The sequence below is a fragment of the Urocitellus parryii genome, chromosome 13, assembly GCF_045843805.1.
Source record: "Urocitellus parryii isolate mUroPar1 chromosome 13, mUroPar1.hap1, whole genome shotgun sequence".
In the NCBI taxonomy this organism is placed as follows: Eukaryota; Metazoa; Chordata; class Mammalia; order Rodentia; family Sciuridae; genus Urocitellus; species Urocitellus parryii.
Window position 1 is genome coordinate 62136670 of NC_135543.1, and position 8748 is coordinate 62145417.

The 8748-nt window shown below is 40.4% G+C and overlaps 1 non-coding gene across 1 annotated transcript; it reads right to left on the reverse strand.

The window, feature by feature from the left end:
- Positions 1-8366: 8366 nt before the first annotated feature.
- LOC113192027 (U6 spliceosomal RNA) lies at positions 8367-8473 on the reverse strand. Its single transcript, XR_003301966.1, has one exon. It is a non-coding gene; the product is annotated as a U6 spliceosomal RNA (small nuclear RNA).
- Positions 8474-8748: the final 275 nt, after the last annotated feature.

The window sequence follows — 8748 nt, forward strand, 5'->3', positions numbered from 1 at the left end:
AGCAAAAAGAATGGTTTAATGAACCAAAAGACATGGTTTAAAGGATTGTGTGTGGGTTGTTGGAATTTTTAAGCTAATTTTAAAAAAATCTTTTTATGGGCTGGTCAAAATTTCCCTTATATTATGAGGGTGAACAACAGTCATCTGCCTTCATTACACAGATTTTAAACTCGATAAAATGTGAAGTTTTCAATCATCCTGGGTTTTTAGGTTCTGGCACCAGCTTTCAGATGAAAACTTGATGTAAGCAGTTCTGCCCTTCTAACTTTCTGCCAAGGAAGAGAGAAAAGAAGAAAGGGGTATGGAAGGGCTGGGGCTGGGGCCCAGTGGTAGAGCGCTTGCCTAGCTCATGTGAGGCACTGGGTTTGACCCTCAGCACCATTTAAAAGTAAATAAATAATAAAGTGATAAATAAAAGAAAGCAGGATGGAAGGAAAGATGGAGAAAAGGAGAGAAAGAAAATAGAAGTTTCTGGATTCATAGTTATGAATCCTCTGTCTAATCACGTTGAATGTCCACAAAAAGCCCACATGTTAAAGACTTGGTCCCCAGACTGGCACCACTGGGAGGTGGTGGGACCTGTAGAAGATGAAGCCAAGTGGGAGGCCTTAGTCACTGGGCATGTGCTCCCAAAGTGCCCTGTAGAGCCCTGGCCACCTTCTCGTCCCTTGCTTCCTGGTCATGCACTCCCCACCATGGCTAGCCAGTATGCCTGCCAGAGACTCAAAGCAATGGGTCTGCTTGACCATGGACTGCACCCTCTAAAACTTTGGGCCCAAATAAACCTCTTCCCTTTTTTTAAAAAAAATATTTATTTATTTTTTAGTTCTCGGCGGACACAACATCTTTGTTGGTATGTGGTGCTGAGGATCCAACCGGGGCCGCACGCATGGCAGGCAAGTGCGCTACCGCTTGAGCCACATCCCCAGCCCCAAACCTCTTCCCTTTTAAGTTAATTATCTCAGATCTTTCTTTTAAAAAAAAAATTTATTTAGAGACAGGATCTTGCTGAGTTGCTTAGGGCCTCGCTAAATGAGTGAGGCTGGCTTTGAACTGGCGATCTTCCTGCCTCAGCCTCCCAAACTGCTGGGATTACAAGCATGCATCACCGCACCGACTATCTCAGGTATTTCACTGTAGTTATGGAAGGGAAATAGCACACATCCATTTAAAGGACATGGCTACTGGGTTCAATCCCCAGCACCACAAAAATAAATAAATAAATAAATAAATAAATAAATAAATAAATAAATAAATAAAGGACATGGCCAGCTGCTGTGCATGGCTGTCATGGGTACAGGAGTTGGTGAGAATGATTTCAGAACACTGACTTCTCTCATTCAGACATAGCTTTTCCAGAGCAAAGTATTTTCAGAACATTTCCTGGCAGCATAACACAGATGATATCACAGAAGTAATTCCCGCACTGCTGAGCTGCTTAATTCCCCAGTTAAACACGCTCTTGTGTCAACAGCCCACAACCAGGAGGACTGCCAGAGTCATGCCACATTTAAGAAGGCTTCTGACCACCTGGGAATGCCACTTTCCCCTCATCGTAATTTCCAATAAGTTACACTTTTTTGCTAATCAATATTTGATTTATTTCAGGTTTGAGATTTTCACTACAACTTGAAAATTTGCATTCATTTCGAATGATTAAGCCTGATGATCCTCTCTCTATTCTAACATCATATAGAATCAGGGTTAGAAAAGATATGCAGTTGTGGTTTTGTATATTTGCCACACTTTTGTCTCAGGAATATGTTAATTAAGAATGTGGAAAAAATCAAGAGTATTGGTAGCAGAAAGATTATCTTTAAAAAAAAAAAGATATCTAGTCCCTAAGTCTGGTCCTAAGTTTCAATATGTTTTGCATATATGATGGCATTTGTGTATTCTAAGGTCCCTTATAATAGCTTTATCATTCTAATAACTCACTATTTCATCAAAGAAGAGAAGAATTTATGTTGGGACAAAGGATAAATTTAGTTTGGATCTTCAATGTCCCATAGTTCTTGGGTTGGTGCCTTGATTCCCAACCTGTGCTGTTTTGGGGAGGGAGTAAAGTCTTTAGTAGGCGGGGCCTCATTAAAGGACCTTAGGTCATTGGGGGTGTCTGTGAAGGGGGTATGGGCACCCTGGCCTCTCCTCAGGCTTTCTTTCTTTGTTTTCCAGCCACCACCAGGTAAGCAGCTTCCGTGCCATGGGCTCCACCATGATGGCTTACCATAGGCCCCAAAGCAATGGGTCAACAGTTCACGGGCGAGGCCTCCCAGACAGTGAGCCAACATAAATTTTTCCTCCTTTTAAGTTGCCTTATCTTAGTTATTTTTCCCAGGAACAGGAAACTAACACAGTTTCCAAGAAAGATCTTCACTACCAACAAGATCTTGCTTTACATTGTAAGAACAGTGGGTATAACAGGGGGTGAGTAGCCAAGCTTGGAAGGTGCACTGCCATTCCGAGGGTGAGGAGTGCCCGTGCCTTTCCAGATACTCGGCTTCCAGAAAGCATCGCATCCACATTCCTACCAGCCCTACGGCAGAAGACTGCTGCCCCTGGAATTGCGAAGAGGAGTTAGGGCAGGACTATTTTCAGAGGTGTGGGCAGGGTTCGGGGCACCCACTAGGGACATCAAGGACTATCAGAAGCAGAGAGCCTGTGATACTGGAGCCCAGTGAATTGACCCTACCCCAGGTTATAGCCAAGGAGGACAGCACTGACACCTTTCACCCAGAAAAACCAATCCCCAAGCTCGGCTAAGCTAGTCATTCTCAAGAAATTGAACATTGCTACCAGAGAGCTCATTACACAGGGTAAGACCCTGGAGCTCTAAGGTCCAGCAGAGCTGCCGCCAGCCAGTGACAGCCATATGTAAGAGAAAGCAAGGGGCCACGAGGAGGCTGATCTTGAGAGAGGACAGATCAGAGCCTGTAGAATGACCCTGAGACCCCCAGAAACACAGAGAGATGGCCTCTACAGAATCTTTGAATTCCACAGTGGCCAGTGTCACTCCTTAAGTCCTTATTTATTAGAGAGTTAGAGCTCTTCTATCTTTTGGTTATGCTGGCTTAGAACAACCAAATTCTTCTAAACACTCTTAAATAGTCAATAGTTCATAATGAGGGCAACATACCCCACTTATGAATTAATCTGTGGCTTATTGAATAATTCCCCTATTATTTTCAACATTTTGCATTATAAGCATCTTTTTATTTTATATCTGTGTGTCCATTTTTTTCTAGAGATGCAGTTCAAGGTGCTGGACTGAATGGATATTTTGATGTGTATTGCTTATTGCTTTTGGTTTGACTAGTTTTTACTCAAAACAGGGTATATGGCAACCCTATTTCAACCTGACTTCTAAATATCTTAATTCTTATTTTCTTTTCCATGCCAGTATATTAGGTTGAAAACAAGTACTTCTTTGTTAATTTGTATCTTATTGATTGAAACTTTCCCCAAATGTTGGTACACATTTGTTTATGCATATTTGGAGTTTATGAATTTATTTGCTATAGCTATGGTTAACTTCTTTTTTACTGGTTTGTAAGATATTTTCAAATGATCTGTCATCATAGCTTGAACATTTTTTGGGTTGCTTGCTTGCTTTTTTAAAAATCTTCTGTTTTGACATAGAAGTTTCATAATCCCTCATTCATTTTTAAACTAGGGAAATAAACTGATTATCAAAAAACCAAAACAATAAAAAAGTACATTTGTTTAAAAATTGTGAAATCTCCATCTAAACCTTGTCCCAGAGGTAAATGTCAGCGGATGTCTGATATGTATCTTACCATTTTCTTTTTTTTAAATATTTATTTATTATTTTTAGTTTTCAATGGACATAACATCTTTATTTTTTTATTTTTATGTGGTGCTGAGGATCAAACCCAGTGCCCCGTGCTTGCCAGGGGAGCACTTTACCACTTGAGCCATATCCCCAGCCCCTATCTTACCATTTTCTAAACAAAGATAGACATATTCATTTGGAGTTTTTGAAAACAAAAATGAGATCATTATATTATTCTACAACTTATTTTTTTAATTACATTCTAGAATATATTATAGACAACTTCCCAAGTCAGTAATAAACATACTTCATTTTAAAAAATACATAATATGCATACGCCTTGTGCTTATGTAATGGCTAACCCATTGATAAACATTTAGGCTATTCAGTTTGCTTTTTTGTTTGTTTGCTTTTAGTACCAGGGATTGAACCCAGGGATACTTAACCACTGAGTCACATGCCCATCCCTTTTTATTTTTTATTTTGAGACAGAGTCTCATTAAGTTGTTTAGGGATTCACCAAGTTTCTGAAGCTGGCTTTGAACTTGTGATCCCCCAGCCTCAGCCTCCTGAGCCTCTGGGATTACAGGATGCACCACCATGCACAGCTAGGCTGCTTTTAATATCATCAACAATATGGCAAGCTAGCACAGGAGACTGAGGCAGGAAAATTGCAACTTTGAAGCCAGCCTCAGCAACTTAGCAAGACTCTGTCTCAAAAAATAAAGAGGTGGGGGATGTAGCTCAGTGGTAGAGGACCCCTGGGTTCAATCCTCAATACAATAATAATAGTAATAATAATAATAAGCATTACAGCAACAGTCTCGACTATACAAGTACTTCTGTGTCTTATGTGAGCATTTCTATGGAATAGATTACCAGGAGGAATTTCTGGATCAATGGGTACATTTAAAACTTTGATACTAACTATCCTTTAGAAATGCTAGATGAAGAAGAAAAAAACCACTAAACTAAATTACATTTCCTTTGCCAACTGGGAATAAAAGAACCCATGTCCCTCAGTAGATGTTATCAACCTTCTTACTTGTTTTTGATCTCCTAGGTAAAAAGAGCAGATATGTACTTCTACATCCATTTAATAAAACAGTGTTTGTAACAGCAAAACATTGACTAACGGAGATGTCTGTCAACAGGGAACTGTTTAAATGCATTATGGGAAAACATGTACTGGAATCCCATGCAAACATCAGCAAGGAAGAAGGAAAGTTGTGGAACATACTTACTTCGGATATATTGCCTCTTGGTGAAGTGATTAGTGAGGGAAGCATATCTTCACAATATTAGCTGCTTTTCATGTTTCAATTTCTGTGACAGTTTTCTTCTTGGTTATTATAGAAAATGCCACATTTCATTTAATTTAAAGCACCATTGATCATAAGATGCAATACTATATTTTTGTGCAACAAAGAAAAGAAATTGCTGCCAATTAACTATCAGATGGTGTGACTTGATGGGCTTGTCCTAACTTCAGGGACTTTAACATGTAAAAATTTTTTAAAAATCAGAATATCTCATATCAGTTATTAAAAAAAAAGTCTTGGGGCTGGGGATGTGGCTCAAGCAGTAGCGCGCTTGCCTGGCATGTGCGCAGCGCTGGGTTCGATCCTCAGCACCACATACAAATAGAAGATGATGTGTCCGCCGAAAACTAAAAAAAATAAATAAATAAATATTAAATTCTCTCTCTCTCTCTCTCTCTCTCTCTCTCTCTTAAAAAAAAAAAAGTCTGGGGCTGGGATTGTGACTCAGTGGTAGAGCACTTGCCTAGCATGTGTGAGGCACTGGATTCAATTCTCAGCACTGCATATAAATAAATAAAATAAAGGTCCATCAGCAACTAAAATATATACTTACATGTATACATATGTATGTATTTTTAAAAAAGTCTGGACCTTAGATTCAATGAAACATGATCACACATTTATTTGTGTTTTAAGTCAAATGAGTTCATTACTTGCAGATATAGGCATCCCGCTTAGTACATCCCAGGCTTCCCCAGCTGTAAGAATATGTCTTGAAGATGCACTAGCCAGGTGTGGGAAGATGCTGGGCAGGAAAATTCAGTATTTGTAGTAGTAAAATATTATAAAGGCATACCTTGTCTATGGAGAATAACGGAAGAGTGCATGCTGCGCTATGCAGAGCCACCATTTCTGTATGGGTGTGAAAATGTACTTTTATACACATATGTCTTTGTTATACATAATGTATCTCCATCTCAAATGGGACTCAAGAATTTGTAAACATGGTTGCCTCCCAAGAAAGGACCCAAGGAACAGGGAGATTTGCCTTTCATTTTAAGACAACTTTTCACAATTTGATTTTTAAAATATGAAAATGTATTACTAATTAAAATTGCATAGTTAAAGAGTTGGATGGGGAGGTGTAGTCTGGTGGTAGAACACTTGCCTAGCATGCATAAGGCCCTGGGTTTTCCATCCCCAGCATGAGACAGGGGGAGTGGAGAGAGGGAAGCGGGTGGGGGAGAGAGGGAGGGGGTGGGGGGAGAGGAGGGGAGAGAGAAAGAAAATCTCATACCAAAAAATGCACAAAGAAAATCTCATGCCAAGTAATCTCATACCAAGATTGCATAATATTTTTATTCTGTAATTTCTATATTGTACTCTGTAGATTTTTCTTCCAGTTACACTAAATGCCCGCAGAGTTAGTTTTGGAGCCTCTTTTGAACACTTACCCCTTTAGTAAAGCCATTTGACTGCGTGGCTTTATATACTTCTGATCTCAAACTGATATTCAAATTTCTGTCTTCTACAGATGCCCTCTCCTCTGAACTCCAGGCTCAGTTGCACATGTTTCCGTATTGATATCCAAAAGCCATCTCAAATGTAACATGCCTATGTCATTAGGACTCTTTTGGCTCTGGGTATGTGTCAGCCACCTCTTTGTTGCTGTGATAAATTCTTGAGAAAAACAATAGTTATGGCGCATGGTTTCAGGGGTTCCAGTCCATGGTTGGCTGACTCCATTGCTGTGGATCTGAGTCAAGACAGAAACTGGTGGAGGAAGAACATGGCAGAGGAAGCTGCTCAGCTCATGAGAGCCAGGAAACAGAGACAGGAAGGGGCTGGGATAAGAAATACCCTTCCAGTGCTTGCCCTGGATGACCTGCTTCCTCCAACAGGCCCATCAACTACAGTTTCCATCACTTCCTGGTAGCTCATTCATCTATCAAATGGATTAATCCACTGATGATGTCAGAGCCCTCGTGATCCAGTCACTACCCAAAGCCCCACCTCTGAGTATTGCTGCACTGGGACCAAGCTTTCAACACACCAGCCTTCAGGGAACATTCCAGACCCAAACCACAACAACGTCATATAAAATCCAGTTTAAGGGACTGGGGATGTGGCTCAAGTGGTAGCGCTCTCGCTTAGCATGCGTGCGGCCCAGGTTCGATCCTCAGCACCACATACAAATAAAGATGTCATGTCTGCCGAAAACTAAAAAAAAATAAATAAATATTAAAATTCTTTCTCTCTCTCTTTCAAAAAAAAAAAAAAAAGAAATTAAAAAATCCAGTTTAAACTCAGGTAACCGTTGACATAGGTAAATGAAGAAGTCCTGAAGTAGCTTGTGGATCAGCAGCAGTTTAGTAAGCTCCAGGCTCTTACTGGCACCCCTCTGTGAGGTTTGCTTTGACCTCCAGCTGGATTCCACAGGATTGCCAGAGCACCAGTGGGCTTCTTCACACCACAGTGTTCAGAGGAAGAGGCACATTGGTTTTTGGAGGGTTCCTTTCAAAGAAGAAAAACATTATTCTCATAACTCATTCTTATGTTCTCATAAACATTATTCTCGTTTCTGAATTTTCCTCTTGCCAAGGGGATGCCTGATGTTGATTGACTTAGGCCAGGATTCCTGAATTATTCCATAGAAAGGAGAGATCCAATTACCTTCAGGCCCAACTCTTGAGAAGATGCGGTCAGCCTTCCTGAGTCACTTGTGGTATATGAGAAACTGGTAAATTCATGAATGAAATCAGAGTGCATCAGGCCAGCTGAAAGGGATGCTGGGTAGGCAGTCCTCAGTGCCTACAGACCACCCAAGAGTTGTGTTTGTTTGTTTGTTATTTCCCTCCCTCCAAGTGATTCCTTCCTAGTTCTCTTTTAGTAAATGGTAGTGGCTTGAGTACATAGGTCTAGTGGCAAGCATAGCTGCCTTCTGGGGAATGGCACTGCCACCGTCCCGGCTGTCCAGGACCAATCCCCAGGAGCCCTGTGCTATTGCTGACTTAATATGTCTCCTAACACCCATGATATTATGTTGTTACTATTGTCGCCTTACACAGCACATGAAAGAAATTAAGAGAAAAAAATATTATATTCACTAATTTCTTTGTACTTTTTCATATTCCTCATCCCTCCCTGTAGATCTGGGTTTCCATATGGTATGATTTTCCTTCAGCTACTGCTGAACTAGAAATGTCTTATTTTACTTTTGGATAGAGGGTGACAGGTGGCTAGTTTTTTTCCCTTTTTGTACTTTAAAAATGTCATCTCACAGTCTTCTTGCTTTATTTTTCTTATTTCTTTTTAATATGGAATGCTTCATGAATTTGTGTGTCATCCTTGTGCAGGGGTCACACTAATCTGCTCTGTATGGTTCCAAATTTAGAATATGTGCTGCCGACTTGAGCCCTGGCTTGCGTTATTTCTTTTTTTTTTTAATATTTATTTTTTAGTTATCGGCGGACACAACATCTTTGTTTGTATGTGGTGCTGAGAATCGAACCCCAGGCCGCACGCATGCCAGGCGAGCGCGCTACCGCTGAGCCACATCCCCAGCCCTGCGTTATTTCTAATGAGAACTATCACTTTTTAATCATTGTCCTGTTGTGTTTTTTCTTTCTCCTCTGGCTGCTTTTAAGCATTTTCTCTCTTTTTGGCTTTTAGGAATTGATAATGCACATAAAG